General features: G+C 44.4%; 1 long non-coding RNA gene across 2 annotated transcripts; it reads left to right on the top strand.

Moving 5' to 3' along the window:
* The first annotated feature begins 200 nt into the window (after positions 1–200).
* On the top strand, positions 201–14,057 carry LOC148007732 (uncharacterized). 2 transcript variants are annotated; one of them, XR_015647158.1, is made up of 4 exons: positions 201–390; positions 8,222–8,344; positions 10,149–10,241; positions 11,304–14,057. It is a non-coding gene; the product is annotated as an uncharacterized LOC148007732 (long non-coding RNA). The 2 variants fall into 2 exon arrangements; XR_015647155.1 differs by lacking the exon at positions 201–390 and having other exon boundaries at positions 7,913–8,344.
* Positions 14,058–17,951: the final 3,894 nt, after the last annotated feature.

A 17,951-nucleotide genomic window follows, 5' to 3' on the forward strand; every position in this document is an offset into this window, starting at 1 on the left:
CAGGTTAGTTGACTCTGTTGGTCTTCTTGTGGGGTACAAGGGGAAGGACTGCTGCTTTGCGGACTGGATTATTGTTTGAGGGCTTTTCTCTCTTGAAGAGACAATGTGAGACTTCCTTTTCTGGCAGCTGTTCAGGGTGTGGTTGAGAGTTCTCGCGAAGGCGTGCAGGGGTTGATGGGGAGGGAGGGACTGCTCTAGGTAGGTGACTCCAGCTGCCTAATAGACTTTGTCCCCTGCTCAGTCTCTGGGGTGGGAGCATGTATCCTGCTGCCCTATGACTAGGACTGCTTCTTGACTCCTGATGGCAGAAGAGAAGCCAAGGACGGCTTCCTCTTGCCTCCCTGAGTGGGCAAAGTGGGAGCCATAGAAAGATGCCCCTCTTATTTCCAGGTGAGCTTGAGCATCGACAGGGATAGATTATTTTTCCCCTTTGTGTTCACCTCCCCTTTGGGTTACTCTTAGAAAATTCCTGCTTCTAGCTGGCTGGTTGGTGGGGGGGAACTTCCTTTTGGCTTTTCTGCTCTATGGGCCATCCAAGAGAGAGAGTCGAGTCTCTTCCCTAAGGAATGTGTGGCAGCCGGAGAGTCAAGATATCTTGGCTTGCATCATGAAACTTTTTCTCTGGTTAACATTGCCAGGGACCTCTGCGATGCTTGTAGACCCAAGTCTGGGAGGCCAAGCTCCTCCATGTCTCATCGCATCTTGAGCAGCCATAGTGTCTTTAAGGCTCACTGCTTAGCTGGATTCTGAGGGAGACGAGAATTTGTGAGTTGTAACTTGCTTGAAAAGCTGGCTTGAATCTTCAGTGATTCCCAGTTTTCAAACCTTGCTGTTTCTGGGACTTAAAAATAGAGATTTGTCTCAGGTATCATACCCCGAACCTCAGCTTGGTTCTTCGTTTGTTTGTGTATTAGTGACCTAGGTTTGCTGTCAAAAGGATTCACAAAATGAACAGATCCAGATCTCATACTTCTTCTCTCCTGGTTCTGGAGACCAGAAGTCTAAAATCAAGGTTACTGACAGGGCCAGTGCCTTCAGGGATCTTTGAAGGAAAGTCATGTCAAATCTCTTTCCTAGCTTTTGGTGGCTGCTAGTAGTCCCGTGGGTCCCTTCTTTTGTGGGTATGTTGCTTTAATTGCCCCCATGGCCCACAGTGTTCTCTTCTCCTCTCTCTGTATTTGTCTTTGTGGGCTTCTCACAAAGACATCAGCGATTGACTTTACAGCCCAATCTAGTTTAGAGATACCCTCACCACCTAGCTGATTATAACTAACATCCCGGTTCCCGAATTAAAGCCCAGTCTCCGCCTCTGGGGAACATGGCTGTTTGTTGAGGGGTGGTGTTTAGACCTTTCTGCCTTCAGACTTTCCCACCGGACCACTTATCCCACAGATTCTGCTGTTGTTTTTTTCAGGCCTCTCTTAGAAGGAACACTTCATTTTTGCTCCCAAAGTCTCCAGTGGCTTCCCACTGCTGACAGAATAAAGTCCTATCTCTCTAGCTCAGTTTTAGGAGACCCACCATAGTCTGGTCCCAACGGTGTTTTATACTTCGGGCCTATGCCTCTGCACATACCCTCCAGGTACATGGGAAAGGTCTGCTGCATTGTGGAATTTGCTGTCTGTATCACGGACTTCCTCCCACACTCTGTCTGCTGCTTAGATGCTTTCCTTGAATGCCTGTGTCATGTCTTTCTCAGGAGAACATTTGTAAGCTGCTCTGAGTTGTAGACTTGACTGTTGATATACTCTTCCCCGTTCCTCATTTGGAGGGATCCTTCAGATGGGCTCTGCATTTTACCCAGAGCCTGTTTGCTATGCTTTCTTAGGTTTTCAGATTTGCACAGCCTTGAATCATATGGAACTGGAAGCCAAGAGACATTGAATGTAGTAGGAAAGTATCTGTGTGGGGGAACCACTGTCCCTTCCCATTGAGCTTCAGCAACATTGGTGAAAGAGGAGGAACAATAGACTGAAGGACATCGACACTTCTCAATATCAACTCCGACAGATGCTCTGAAAACCTGAGAACTTGAAAGTAACAAAGAGGTTTTTTTCCTTGCAGTTTTGGGATCGGGTCCCAGGCCATGGCACGCACTGAGCCAAGTGTGGCACTGCTAAACTACAACCCCAGCACAACGGCACATTTAATTTTTCACTCTCATAATTGCTCTCAGTGTCTTTTGCTAGCTCTCAGTAAGTGCAATGATTTTGAAATCTTTGGCGCTACTAGAGCCCTTCCTTGCCAGGTCTTGGCAATGGTTTTATGAATTGGATGTAGAAACACAGACTAAGTCAGACACCCAGGTAAAATCTGCTGCTTGCCTCCCAGATAGTTTACGCATAATCTCATATGATTGTATTGAGTTTGTCAACTAGATAGAACTTTACACGTCTGCTTTCACCTTGCTAGATTAAGGTAGAAACAGGCAGCCCTGAACTCCTTTAAAAATTAGATGTTTTTTTGGATTTTGCATCTAAAACTCACAACAGTTGCCTACTGATCTTGGTCTCTTGCCAATTGGGTATTTCAACAGTCAGTGTTCTACACAAGAGGAGGCATGTAGGTGAATTTTCCTGTCAGCAAGCTTTCCCTGTTGTATATATATTTGTCTCCAAGTCCTAGTGGCAATCTTGCTTAAGCTAAACAATAAAAGCAGAGGGAACAACTTGAGTACAAGTCTGTCCTAGCCATCTGCCGAAAGAATATAAAGGAATTTGAAATGTTTTGAGACTCAGGAAGGAAAGAGAAGACCCCTGAGACCAAGGGCCAAGTTGGTGACTCTGTCCTTAAGCACTCATACCCCACCCCCACTGCTTCCTGCTACTAGAACCTTCTTTTTAACAAAAGTATAAAAACCATATAACATAAAGCAGAATATGAAAAGATCTTTCAATGACTGTGTTTGTGCTGTGACTCAGAAATACTCGTTAAGGTAAATACTCTCATGCAGGTGAGCTAACGACCCGTTATCATTGCTCCAAAGGTACAGAGTTGAAGTAGTATCAGTAACACAGACAGAATGAGTTACCTCAACTCCGGCCTCACTTAGGGAAACAAGAATTCTGGTATTTCTGTGTTTCCTTTTCCAACTAGACAGTGAATTCCTTACAGGAAAGGATGAGGTCCATTTGGCTTTGAATCTCTGGGTAGCCACTTAGTAGTTGGGATGTAAGAACACTGGAAACAGTTTTGTTTAGAATTATAAGACTTTCCAGACAGCCAGCTCCCTGTAAACAGAGGACATCAGGCATCCATTTTTCTTGTGCGCTTACAAATTTGATATGAGGGCTCTGTCTCCATTGATGGGGTTGGTAACAAAGGCTCCATGTTTCAAGAGTCAGGGGACACAGAGTGATGGGTGAGAAGCATTAATTGCTGATGGGAGGTTGCAGAATGGATGGAGGGATCAGGCTGTGATTTTTCCCTAGGCAGATGTACGCGCACATGTATTTTTGCCACCGATAAAGCATCCAAGCTAAAATGATTCTACCCAAGTCTAGCTTGGTGAACCAATGAGTTTATTGGGGTTACTTAGAGAAGCACTCAAAAGCAGCTGCCTCACCAAAAAGCCCACCCCAGTGTGGATACCAAGCTACCTGGAGGACTGCAGGTACTTCTGATGGAGAAAGTACCTATGCTGCTTTTATAATCTCGAAAGGTACTGTGGATCCTATAACTTGTGAGCTTTTCAAGTCTTCTAAGTTTTATGAATTTCCTGAGCCTTCTTTACCTTCTTGGTCTTTGAAGCCTCTCTCCTCCTTCCAGGAGGGAATTCTTTGAAGGAGGTGAAAAAATCCCCATGGAAGATGGTAAATTCATTTATGTCCACTGGAACAAAATATCATGGGCCGAAACAGTAGAAATCCATTATCTTCTAGTTCCGGAGTTCAGAGGCTTGAGAACATCTCCCTGGGATGTCATGCAAATATGAGCCATATTGTGCTCCTTCAGGAGGCTCCAAGGGAGAAGCTTGCTGTCTTGCGTGTCCCCTCCTCCCTTTTTAGAGGCCACCTACATCTTTTGGCTCCTAGCTTTTTCATTCCTTTTCAAAGCTAGCACTTCAGATTTGGCCTTGACTTCTGACAGGCCTTGCCAAACTCCCCTCCCCTTTGAGGGCTCTTGTAATCACAATGGGCTTATCCTGGCCCATCCAGTTAATCTCCTGATATCAAGGTTAACAGATAGTCAACTGAGATTCCACCTACAACTTCAGTTCCCTCTGGATACATAGCATACAGGTCCTGGGAGAAGGCCTTATGTACAACTTTGGGTGGGAAGCATTCTCTTACTATGAGGGAAGCTCCCAATGGTCACTGGAGTATCAGCATCTTCTCTCCATATCAATACTGAAGGAAATGACCTCAGACAGTTTATGTGAATTCCAACTGTTGGCTCCACAGGAGAAGAAATCTCCCTGGCCCCTGGGCCATTTGCCCCCGAACAGCAAGCGAGTCTGTTGGAAGTGCTGGGCCTTTACCCTTCCAGTTTGCTTTGCTGTTCCTGGGCCTCACTGTTGTCTTAGTCTCAAGGTCAGTACCACTCTACGGATTCAGAATGGACTTGACCCATCCGTAAGAGTTTATTGGTTGAACGAGAGCATTCTCTTTTAAAACTTCTAAATGCCCATTTGGGAACATTGAACTTTAGTGATTAAGGACTCTAAAAGTCTGAAATCCTGGAAGTTCCCCTTATGAATTCTATGAAGAGGGGCCTAAAGAGTACCCTTCTACAGCAAGCTTTCTGCCTTAGCAGCTGTTGTAGATGTATGTCACCATATGATAACTCTGTTGGATAAGGCTGGCACTTAGAAGAAAGAGAGGACTTTAGCCACTGGGTATCACAGTGATGGAGCTGGTGACTCTGGAATAGTCCTAAGACAGAAGGTGATCCAGTGGGTAATTTGAGAAGTCTTCAGTCAAGGTCACTGCAAGAGGGGGAGACTCAGAAAGACTTACTGCATGATTTTTTCACTTGGAAAGAGCAAACCATGATCTGGGGTAACAGATTCCCAAAGGAGGTATCTGGATCTCATTTAGAAAGTTACCACCCTCCAAGTCAGATTTACTCTCTCAGCTGCCCGGGCATTCATGTAAAGATGGAAACTGGCCAAGGACAGGACCCAATACTTTTTTCTAGGAAAGTAAATTCTTCAGAACTCTGAAATGAACCCAGTCTTTGAAGAGAGACGAGGCATTGAGGAGAGGCCTTGGGGGCCGCTGAGAAAGGCAGCCTAGTTCCTGGATGAGCATCAGGAAGGAACCAGAGTAGGTTGTTGAGCCATGAAAAAGTCACTTCAGCATAGCACTACAGAGTTCCCATTCATCCTTAGCAACTGACAAATGACAAAGGGACTCTTGAACCCCTGTCCTCCAAAGATGAACAAAACTGAATCAAGGCACCAGCGTTCAGGTGAGAGCCACTATCCAGGGGCTGAAGTTTGGGGAAATTGGGGGTCATCAGGCATGAACTCTTTTTGTCTAAAATATGGCCAGTCTTTCACACAGTGTCTTCGGAGGTGGATGGAGCTTAGGATTGGAAAGGGCAGAAGGACCCCTGGAGGAAGATGTGCATGCATGAACTTTGTAGAAGATGCTGAAGGAATGGAAATCGAGAGTTCTAGACTCTTGTTTTAGTGCATGTAGGGGATGACAAAGGATGATGATGGTGGTGGTGGTGGTGAATGAGTGAACAGAGAGGTTTCATGGGATAGAGATAGAAAACTTGGCCACCAAGTTCCTGAGGAGAGACCCACTATAGATAGATGTAGAATAAGGTTTAGAGGTTACAGAAATGAACCCACACACTTATGGTCACTTGATTTTTGACAAAGGAGCCAAAACTATCCAATGGAAAAAAGATAGCATTTTCAGCAAATGATGCTGGTTCAACTGGAGGTCAGCATGTAGAAGAATGCAGATCGATCCATGGCTATCACCCTGTACAAAGCTTAAGTACAAGTGGATCAAGGACCTTCACATCAAACCAGATAGACTCAAACTAATAGAAGAAAAAGTGGGGAAGCATCTTGATCACATGGGCACTGGAGAAAATTTCCTGAACAAAACACCAATGGTTTATGCTCTAAGATCAAGAATCGACAAATGGGATCTCATAAAACTGCAAAGCTTCTGTAAGGCAAAGGATACTGTTGTTAGGACAAAACGACAACCAAAAGATTGGGAAAAGATCTTTACCAATCCTACAATTGATAGAGGGCTTATATCCAAAATATACAAAGAACTCAAGAAGTTAGACTGCAGGGAGCCAAATAACCCTATTAAAAAACGGGGGTTCAGAGCTAAACAAAGAATTCACAGCTGAGGAATGCCGAATGGCTGAGAAACACCTAAAGAAATGTTCAACATCTTTAGTCATAAGGGAAATGCAAATCAAAACAACCCTGAGATTTCACCTCACACCAGTGAGAATGGCTAAGATCAAAAACTCAGGTGACAGCAGATGCTGGCGAGGATGTGAAGAAAGAGGAACACTCCTCCATTGTTGGTGGGATTGCAACCCACCAACCATTCTGGAAATCAGTCTGGAGGTTCCTCAGAAAATTGGACATTGAACTACCTGAGGATCCAGCTGTACTTCTCTTGGGCATATACCCAAAAGATGCCCCAACATATAAAAAAGACACGTGCTCCACTATGTTCATCGCAGCCTTATTTATAATAGCCAGAAGCTGGAAAGAACCCAGATGCCCTTCAACAGAGGAATGGATACAGAAAATGTGGTACATCTACACAATGGAATATTACTCAGTTATCAAAAACAACGACTTTATGAAATTCATAGGCAAATGGTTGGAACTGGAAAATATCATCCTGAGTGAGGTAACCCAGTCACAGAAAAACACACATGGTATGCACTCATTGATAAGTGGCTATTAGCCCAAATGCTCGAATTACCCTAGATGCACAGAACACATGAAACTCAAGAAGGATGACCAAAATGTGAATGCTTCACTCCTTCTTTAAAAGGGGAACAAGAATACCCTTGGCAGGGAAGAGAGAGGCAAAGTTTACAACAGAGGCAGAAGGAACACCCATTCAGAGCCTGCCCCACATGTGGCCCATACATATACAGCCACCAAACTAGATAAGATGGATGAAGCAAAGAAGTGCAGGCTGAAAGGAACTGGATGTAGATCGCTCCTGAGAGACACAGCCAGAATACAGCAAATACAGAGGCGAATGCCAGCAGCAAACCACTGAACTGAAAACGGGACCCCAGTTGAAGGAATCTTAGAAAGGACTGAAAGAGCTTGAAGGGGCTTGAGACCCCATATGAACAACAATGCCAAGCAACCAGAGCTTCCAGGGACTAAGCCACTACCTAAAGACTATACATGGACTGACCCTGGACTCTGACCTCATAGGTAGCAATGAATATCCTAGTAAGAGCACCAGTGGAAGGAGAAGCCCTGGGTCCTGCTAAGACTGAACCCTCAGTGAACGTGATTGTTGGGGGGGAGGGCGGTAATGGGGGGAGGATGGGGAGGGGAACACCCATGAGAAGGGAAGGGGGAGGGGCTGGGGGATCTTGGCTTGGAAACCAGGAAGGGGAATAACAATTGAAATGTAAATAAGAGATACTCAAGTTAATAAAGATGAAAAAAAAAGTAACAAGATACAATTAGAGTATATTTTTTATAGTTTTATTATTGAACTGTTAAAAAAAATAAAGTTGGGTTTCACTTTCAAAAAAAAAAAAACAAAACGGTTTAGAGGTTAACCAGCCTAAAGGGTGTTGACTTTGGAAATGGCTCCTACTTAGTGGTCCTACCCCAACAAAGGTATGCCAAACCCCTGCTAGCTCTGTGTAGAAGAGAGACCTCAACTAAGAGAGACCATCCTTGGTCTGGCTTGGAGGCAGGTCCTTCTAGGAAGAGCCAGGCTCAAAGCATAGCAGTAGCTGCCCCTGAGGCTCCTTGCTCCTCCCTTCCTTAGGTATCTCCAAGGAGGCTCCACAGGTGAGTGGGCTCACAGACCATGCAAAGTGAAATCAGGAAGGGAGGAAAGAAAGGGAGGGCTACCAGCTGTCACGTGCTGGGACAGGGTGTGTGTGACTCTTCAAGCCATCTGGGCTCCAAGGCCCTCTCCTCTGCATCTTTCTCAGCTACTGGGTAGCAGCTGTCAGGTACATTCCTGGGTGCTGGGCTCTCACCCTGTGAGGTCCTGGACTGAGAAGGCTGAATGTGATTTTCTTTTAGGAATCTAACTAAGCTAGAAAGAGCAAAATGACCCACGGTGGCCCCTGGCAGCTTCTGAGATATACAAACCTGATTAAGAAAACTTGCCAAAAATGGAGACAGAAGCAGGAGTTAAGAGGAAAGGTGGGTTTCGTTTGTTTTGAGGGGCAGGGAAGCCTCAAAAACCCTCCAAGATAATGGAGGTGTCTTGGACATACCATCTGAGAAGTCTAAATGTCTGGGGAACTGGGGAAGAAAGAGTTCCCACAGGACTGAGAAGCCCATCTCTGCCAGACCCGGTCTATGGGTTGCAGAGAGACCTTGGTGACTGATGTGTGTGACTGCAGGAGGATGAAGACTGGGCCTTTAAGGTTGATGTCACATGCCTGTCTTAGTTTCTCTCCATCTTATTATACGAGATGGTGTCTCACTGACCTAGGGCTTGGCTGACTGGTCAGACTGTGGGGCCAGGGCTGGCATCTCTGTGTTTCTACCTCCCGGTGCTGGGACCACAGGCACGTGCCACTGCATCTGGCATGTGTATGTGAACCTGGGTGCCGCAGATCTGAACTCATTTCCTCATGCTTGTACAGCAAGCACTTTACCTGTGGAATAAGATTTGAAAGTCCTGTAGACTCGTAGGGAGAATAAAAAAGAAAACACAGTTAGAGCCAGGGCTTTCTGCAAATGGGAGAGTCTTGGCTGAAAAACATCAACGCTTAGCACTGCCTGTTATCAGGTTACTGGAAGGCAAGAATGTAGGGAGAATTGAATCCATCTGTCTTAGTCAGCTCGAGCTGCTGTTACAAATACTATTGGCTGGACCGCTTACAAACAACGAGACATTTATTATAGTTCTGGAGGGAGGAAGTCTGAGATCAGGTACTAGCACGATCTCCTGTAAGGGCTCTACCCACAACGACCTCTCAGAAGACCCCACCTCCAAAAGCTGTTACCCTGGGTCTAAAGATACAACACAGGTTTTGGGGGTAACACATTTAGCCCATATCACCATTTCTAGAATTAGTTTGACACCACTAGTTAGATTTCTAAGCTTTGTCCTTAGCTTTATTTTTATGTGTATGAGTTTTGCCTTCATATATGTGTATCACATGCGTGTCTGGTGTCCTCAGAGGTTAGAAGAGAGAGTTGGGTACCCTGAAATTGGAGTTACAGTTGGTTGTGACGTACCATGTGGGCATTGGGAATTGAAACTGGGTCCTCTGCAAGAACAAGTACTCTCAGTTGTTGAGCCATCTCCAGCCCAGGCTTCCACTTTTTTCTTTTTATGATTTATTCTTCATGTGTATGAATACTTTTCTCCATTTGTTTGCCACATGTGTGTTGCTACCCATGGAGGCCAGAAGAGGGAGTTGGATCGATCTCTTGGAGCTGGATTAAAGGCAATTGTGAAGATACGTGGTGTGGGTACTGGGAGCCAAACCTGGGTCCTCTCTAAAGCAGTACGTCCTCTTCACCAACTACTGAGTGTCTCTGGAGCCCCAGGTTTCTGTGTTGTTGTTTTTTTTAACTTTTAAAGATGTTTGTGAATATAATTACAACATTTCTTCCTCCCTCTTCCTTCCTCCAAACCATTCCATACACCTCTCCCCACTCTACTTCAAATTCATGGTCTCTCCTTTGTTTTTGCAAGTGTATGTGTATGTATATACATGTATATTCCCAACTTGAACCTGTTCAGTCCCTAAACCTCGTATGTACATATTCAGGTGTTATTTTTAAACAGTGTAGAAGTTTGATGACAGTCAAGTGACTATTTGAAAATGTGATACAAGATGATTTTAGAAGGACTTAATGTGCCTACTTGACTAGTTTGCCAAATAAGAGGTTCTCAATCTGGGGGTCTCGACCCCCTTTACAGGGGTCGCCTAGGGAAGAAAACATTTCTGATGGTCTTAGGAACTGAGACACTGCTTCCTGTCTCCAGGTGTGTCTTCCCACATGTAGGCATATCTACAGACTCAGACCTGGAGTGATGGCCTCATAGCACCAACCTCATCAATACATGTGAATTATAATTGTAAGTAAATGGGTAAATGTAAAATCATGTACTATAAAACCAACATCTGCAAAAAAAATCTATATCATGGGAACTTAATCTGGAAGCTGATAGGTCTTGTGTTTGAGATGGGCTTTCTCCGTGTAGCGTTGGCTGTCCTGGAACTCTGTAGACTGGGCTGCCCTTAAACTCAGAGATCTGCCTGCTTCTGCCTCCAAAGTGCTGGGATTAAAGGTGTGCACCAAAACCTCCTGGCCTTATTCTGTGGTTGATATGAATATAGCCCCTGTGTGATAGTAACAAGTATGTAAAAAAAAAAGCCAATCCAGTTAATTGACTGGATTGACTGAACTATGAATGTACTGTCAACATATATATGAACATATGTATTTATGTATGAACTATATATCTTTTGTTTTATTAAAGCCATTATAAAACCATCCCATAACAATAGTGTAGAGAAGAATGTTAAGGAGGAGAAACAGGGTTTTACAGTGTGGTTTTACCTCAATAATTGTAGCAGGAACTGAGAAATTGCAATTGATAGCAAGCACCCGAGCTTTGCCAGCAAGGATGCCAACAGATTTAGAAGCAAAGCAGACGGGCTCCAGAATGCCAGCCCTGACACTGGTGGGCAGTGACACTGAAGAATTACAGAATGGCCACTGAAGCTTCATGTTTGGTGGCACTTAGAACCACCAGGGCCTGAAACCTCATGCCACTGCATGAGTAACTTTTGCCAGCAACCAAAGACTTTGTTCAATGTATAAGTTTCCTTATCTAATGACTGTCCGCCGAGGAAAAGGTGGCGGGCGTACCTGCTGATATTCTTGATCAGGCATTCCAGGAAATTAAGTCTGCCCCACCTCCAGGATTCAGTATCTAGCTTGACGAGTCTACAGACATTGCAAACTATTCATAGTTAATGGTTTATATATGTGTTGGCAACTTTAAAGATGAGTTTCCTTTTTGTAAACCTCTGGAGAAAACTGCTGCATGCAGTGTATTTGACACAGTTGGTTCCCTTCTGAAAGAGCATTAACATCCCTCAAGAAAATATCTTTGTGTTGTTTGTTTTGACAGTATTCTAGCTGTGCTAGGACAGCGATCTGGATTTCAATGTCTGGGACTGGATGAGTCACTGAAAGTCATTGGAACTCAACCATATGATTCATCAGCAAATGTTAGCAATGGAGACACTGCCACAAGATTTACAAGAAGTAGTGAAAAGCATCCTGAGTGCTGTCAGTGTTTTACAGGGGAGCACTTTAGACAGTTGGCTGTTTTCACAACTGGGCAATGAGTCGGTCGTGACAAAGCTCTGCTGTTTCATGCTGGAGGGAGGTGATTGTGGAGAGGCAAGTTTTAAAAAGTGTTTTTGAACTTCATGATGAACTCAAAATGTTTTAAAGCAGGAAACAAGGTTGAAGATCAACACCCCTTTTTGGTGAACTGTGAATTGCACAACTTCAATAAATTGTCAATTAAAAGTGAATTGTAGAAAGTAGCTTTACCTGGGTTGATGCTTTTCCCATCTTGAATGAGTTAAATATCAAGGCAAGGACCAAAAGCAACATGCCTCTGAAAAGATCCGATCATTTCAAATGGAGCTTCCGCTTTGGAAAAAAAATTAGTCGAAAATAAAATTTACATGTTGCCTACTTCTTCTGCTTTCTTTGAGGAACATGACATTGAACCAGACAAAAGGATTATGATGATAAGAACACTTGCACATGACTTCAGACAGAATTTCTTTGACCCAAATCTACCTGACACCCCATTTGCACTTAACCAGAAGCCCACTCACTGTCATCGCTGAAGATGCTCCCGAGACAGCAGAGGAGGAGTTGAGCAACGGCGATGTGGCTGAGAACGGTTTTCTCTCTGATGCCAGTGACACAATTCTGGACCAAGTGTTTGCAGTCCCCATGCTATTGACTGTGCTGCACAATCTTCGTCCGTTTCCAACAACGTATCTTTGTGAAATAGGCCTTTCCAACTCATTGTCAGGTCTAAATACAGAAGCAGACTTGTTGTGGGAGATGCTCTTGTTGTGGGAGACTGCCCTGAGAATTTATGTGGTGAGAAAGAAGCAATCTCCACCTTTATACTGATGTTGGCCTTTTATGCATACTGTTGCAAAGTGTAGCAATGTACCTTACTGTTAAGACTGTTACCCATGCCACACAATGCTTCAAGACAAAAATTCCACTTATTTGTAATTAGAAGTAAACAGTTTACAATATATAATTACATATTGCTTTGGAATTAATCACGATGCTTTAATTATGTTCAATTTGCAATAACAAAAATACATCCTGCGCATCAGATATTTACATTAGGATTCATAACTGTAGCCAAATTACAGTTATGAAGTAGCAAGGAAAATAATTTTATGATTGGGGGTCGTCACAACGTGAGGGACTGACTGTAATAAAGGGTCGCAGCATTAGGAAGGTTGAGAACTACTGTCCTAAATGGGCTTCTACATGACTTTTAAAGGTCAGCCATATGACTATCAGTATTAACCAGTACTGCATTAAATCTATGAATTTGCTTTAAAAGAGTGGCGTTGGAGCCTATGTTTTTGAATGTTGCGTCAAATGGGTGGTGTCGTACGTACTGTGGGGGCAGGTGCACTGCTGAGGTTTGAGAATTGTGGGTTTAAGTGTGAACGTAGCCTGGTTCTTTGACCTCAGTTTCCTCATTTGTAAACAAGTTTTACTTTTGATTTGCAAACGAAGCTATTGAAAACAACGTTGTAATGCCGTCGGATGCAGATGGAGTTCGTAGATAATACATAGAGCGGTTTCTGGCATACACTGAGTACTCATGTGCTGGCCAGGATTCTATCTTATTTCTGTCCTTTAAAACATGGTGTCATTAGCAGAGGGTCTTACCATCATGTTCTGGTGGGGAGGGGTGTCACCAAGAGCAATGGAAAGTACTCTGTGTTGTTTTTTAGTGGGGGCTTCTATGGGATTCCTCTGGCCAACATCTGGAAAAGATGTATCCCGTATCTGGTGTCCAGCTTTTTATTGGATAGCCTATGGTGTCTGAAAGGGGTGTTGCCCCCTTCCAACTTAACTTCATTTCAGTTCTTTATATATAGGTATGTATGTGTATATAATGTTTATTTTTAGGTAGCTTCTATAGTAGTAGGCTTCCGTATGACTTTCTCAAAACTCTTTAGTGTTAATTCCCCTTTCCCATGCTGCCTCATCCTCTATTCTGTTTTCTGTCCATCAGTACAAGCAGATATTCCCGCTCCATTCCTCCTTGATGCCACCTGTGCTCTCTGCCCTTCTCCCTAAGGGCTCTCCTATCCCATGGCTCCCGCCATTTTCAAAATGTAGTTAATACAGATGTTGTTATATATGTTTATTTAAAATTCAGCTTTTCTGTTCTGAAAGTACATCCAGGAACATAATGATCTGTGTTGGGGATGGATGCTTATGGGAAGATGTTAAAAGAGAGCACAAGGGGATGGAACCCTCTGGGGTCTTTGACCTGTACCAGGCACCCATCCCTTTCTCTCCCCTTTCCAATGGGATGGGCTCAGCAAGTGCTTGATATGTTAGGACATTTGCCAAGTTAATTGTGGTTATTTCTAGGTGCAGAGCCTGTGAAACATGACTCAAAAGGATCCATAGTAGAGAGTCCATGGTATCTTTTCTGCTGGTACTCTAGTTTTCTCCTGAGCCAGGAAAGTGATATTAAAAGACAGAAATTAGAACAAATTTCTAATGTATGTATATAAGTATGATATACTACAGGGAAACCCACTACTTTGTCTTCTGGCCTCCAAATGAAGAAAAATAAAATTAAATAAAACAATGCAAGCTGAAATGAATTGTTTTCTGCTTTCAAAGTCCTCTTTGCATCCCTTTGTACTTCCTGGAATCCCCGCAGAGTGGTGAAAACCCATGGAAGGCCTCCACTTCAGCCTGTGGGGTTAGTTTCAGCCCAAATACCTAATACCCGCTGAGGCGGGAATAAGAAAGGTTGGAACTGTCTCTGGGTTATTTTCTCCAATCAGGGAGATAACGTCTAAAAATGTTTTGAAAGGAAAGTGTGAAGAGTGGCAATTGGCCTCCATGATAAATAGAACTATAAATGTCAAAGACTCAAAATGGTACAGTTTCCACAGACAAGAAATTGCTTAGGACAAAGCTTGGTTGCGTTTACACATCTTAAAAGTTTTAACAGGCCAACACTGCCATTCTTCAGGTGTTGCTATTTCAGAGTCTTTAATTTGTTTATAATTTTTTTCCAGGCTGGCTATAGCCCAAGATGGCCTCAAATTCTTGATCCACTTGCTTTGGCTTCCCAAGTGCTAGGATTATAGACATGCCGTACCACTCTCAGCTCGTACTTCCAATGTTTCTACAGGCAGAAATGCCCCGCATCTTATCCTGCAACAGGGGATGGAGGGAAGTGAGTGGTTTTCCACTCATGCTTCATAACAGGTCTCAGACTACTGTGAGTCCCAATCTCTGTTCTCCCACAATGATTCTCCAATCTCTCTTCCAGGTCTCAGCCTGACAGGAATCTCATTCTCTGTTCCTCAATGATGATCCTCCTATCCCCACATCCCAGGTCTCTGCCTACAATGAACCCCACTCTCTGTTAACCACAACTCTAGGCTGATCCTTTGGGCAGGGTGGAGGTTCAACTCTGGAGCCTTTGTTGGCTAAAGGGCAGGATGATCCTAGGGCCTTAGTGAAATCCTAAGTCCAGTCTCTATCATAGGGTCTCTCCCCAAAGTCACGGCATTGTAAAAAGTGTTGGCAGTGTCTCAAATGAAGATGGGCTGGCAACAGGGAAGGCATCACAGTGTTTCTAGCAACCCCCGACCCTTGGTTGCTATGGGCAGAGGCCAAAGAAAGATGGAAGGGCTCGGGCTGTGCTTTGCACACCTTGTCCTCCCACGAGCAAGGGGCTGACAGAGTATGGAAGTAGAGAAAGCCTGGCTTATTTTAAAAAGACTGGGAGAAGGGAAATAAAATGGTCCTAGGAAGCTGATGAAAGGCAGGAGCTGGGTGGAGGGGGGATGGGAGAAAAATGGGGGAGGGATCAGGATCATGTGTGAGGATAGATGGCCAGATGCTATGAGAAAGAGTGGAAATCTGCAGCTGGCAGGGGTGGGGGATGGGGAGCATCTTCAGGACGTGCTTGAGACCTGGGATAGGGGATGCTCCCTAGAATCATTGGGGCTGACCTTAGCTGAGACGGCAGTGGGGTTATGAAACCAGAAGAGGCAGGCAGGAACCCTAGTGCAGCGATAGGGACACTAACCCATCCACAAAACCTTCAACCCGAAATTTATCCTGCCTACAAGAAATGCAAGGTTGGGGAACGGAGCAGAGACTGAGGGAATGGCCAACCAATAAGAGGCCCAACTAGACACCCATCCCATTGGCAAGCAACAACCCCTGACACTACTAATGATACTGTTATGCTTGGGACAGGAGCATGTTGTCCTCTGAGAGGCTTCACCCAGCAGCTGACTCAGACAGATACAGACATCCACAACCAAAGAGTGAATGGAGCCTGGGGACTCTCATGGAAGAGACAGGGGAAAGATTGAGGGCCCCGAAGGAACTCCATAGGAAGACCAACAGAATCAACTAACCTGGACTCTTGGGAGCTCTGAGACTAAACCACCAACCAAAGAACATACAGAGGCTGAGCATAGCTGCTCCTCCTCCCCGCACACATACACACAGCAGATGTGCAGCTTGGTCTTCATGTGGGTCCGGAACAACTGGAGCAGGGGCTACTCCAAAAGCTGTTGCCTGTCTGTGGAATCTGTTTCCCTAACTTGGCTGCCTTGTCTGGCCTCAGTGGGAGAAGAAGCGCCTAGCCCTGCAGGACTTGATGTATCAGGGTGGGGGTATACCCAGGGAAGGCATTAATTACTCTTCTCTGTGCTCTGACAAAAAGCCTGATGAAAATAAGAAAGGATGTTTTTCATTCACAGTCTGAGGCTGTGGTCCATCACCGCAAGACCGTGAAGCAGCTACTCACATTTTGTCCACAATCAGGAAACAGATGAACAACTGATGTTTCAGTTACTTCCTGTTATTATATTATTAAATAATCCTAGAAAAACAGCTTAAGGGAGGTAGGGGTCAGTCCCATTTTAAGGTTACAGGTAACCATGACGGGGAAGTCTTGGGGGCGGGAACTTGAGGCAGTCGGCAGCCTTTCACTTGCGTAGCCCTCAGTCAGCTTCCTCTTCTTGATGAAACTCAGGGCCCAAGTCGGTGGACCAGTGAGTGTCACCTTCTTTTAGAGAGAGGCCTCTTACCTAAGTAAACATATTAAGATAATCTCTCATAGCAGGTGCAGAGGTGGGTCTCCTAGGTTTTAGAACTCTATCCAGTTGACAATGTAAGATTAGCTTGATCCTTCCCTTTTGTCCAGTCCTGGGGTCTGGGCCCCAGGGCGGGGAACGGCCCTGCCCATTTTAGAGTATGCTCCCTCACTTCAATTGCTTTCATTTAATCCCTCCCAGACACATCCAGAGACTCATCTCCCTGATGATCTTAGAAGTTAATATTAACCACCATAGGATGTAGTCCTGCTTCTTTTAAACATTTTTAAAAAAAATGATTTATTTTTATGTTATGTGCATTGGCGTTTTTGCCTCTGGGTATGTCTATGAGGGCGTTAGATGCTCTGAACTGGAGTTGCAGATAGTTGTGAGTGGCCATGTGGGTGCTGGGAATTAAATGCAGGTTCTCTGGAAGAACAGCTAGTAGTCTTTTCTTTTTCCCAGCAGAATGTTTTTATTGCTTACTTGGGAATTTTACATAAGGCAACCTGACTATACCCACTTTCCAAGCTTCCCAGGTTTACCTCACCTTTCTAATCCTCCACCCCCGCCCCCCAAATCCACAAGTATGCTGTCCTGTATACTCAATGGAGCATGGTCAAACTCCCAGTGGCCAACCCCTTAAAGAAAAATGAATTCTTTCTTATCTGCACTCTTGCCAGAAGTCATCAGATGTGGAGATCTACACTTCAGCCTCCTGATCATAGTTCTTAAGAGTTCTCTTCAATGCAACCAGTACTAGTAACCACTGAGCCATCTTTTCAGCACCCAAATTTTAGATTATAATGTAATTCCTCTATCTCTCTTTTCCCTCCTTCCCTCTGAACCCACCCAGGTATCCTCCCTTGCTCTCTCTCTTAGTTTCATGTCTTTTTTTCCATTTTATTTTTCATTGTTGTTACACACATATGTGTATGTGTATATCCATATATATTTCTAAATACAACCTGCTCAGTCTGTAATAGCTGTTGTAGCTGGGCAGTTCTTACCCAAGATAAGGAGATCAGGATGAGCTCTTTATGAATTAAGTTTTTATTTAGCCACACAGAGCTAGCCAGGACACATACTACCCTGACTATAAGTATAAAGTGGCACCCCCAGATCTGTAAAGGTCATAAAGACAAAAGCTACAAGCTGGGCACTCCCTGTGGATGCTGTTGAGGCGGCTGTTGGCAAGCATGGCAGGATAAAGACGTTTTACAAAAATAGGGCAAAGCTGTGTTACCATGGTATCATTGTTTGGTGGGGGAGAGGAGCAGAAAGCCTCATGGTTACAGAAGCAGATCAATGGCAGTGACTTAAAGTTCCCATAAGTACTATCCATGCTTGAGGGTCAGGCAAACCTCAATCTTAGCCTGAGGTTGGGTCAAGAGTTAACAAACATCTTTTTT

Source organism: Rattus norvegicus, chromosome 1, assembly GCF_021556685.1.
Source record: "Rattus norvegicus strain SHRSP/BbbUtx chromosome 1, alternate assembly SHRSP_T2T, whole genome shotgun sequence".
In the NCBI taxonomy this organism is placed as follows: Eukaryota; Metazoa; Chordata; class Mammalia; order Rodentia; family Muridae; genus Rattus; species Rattus norvegicus.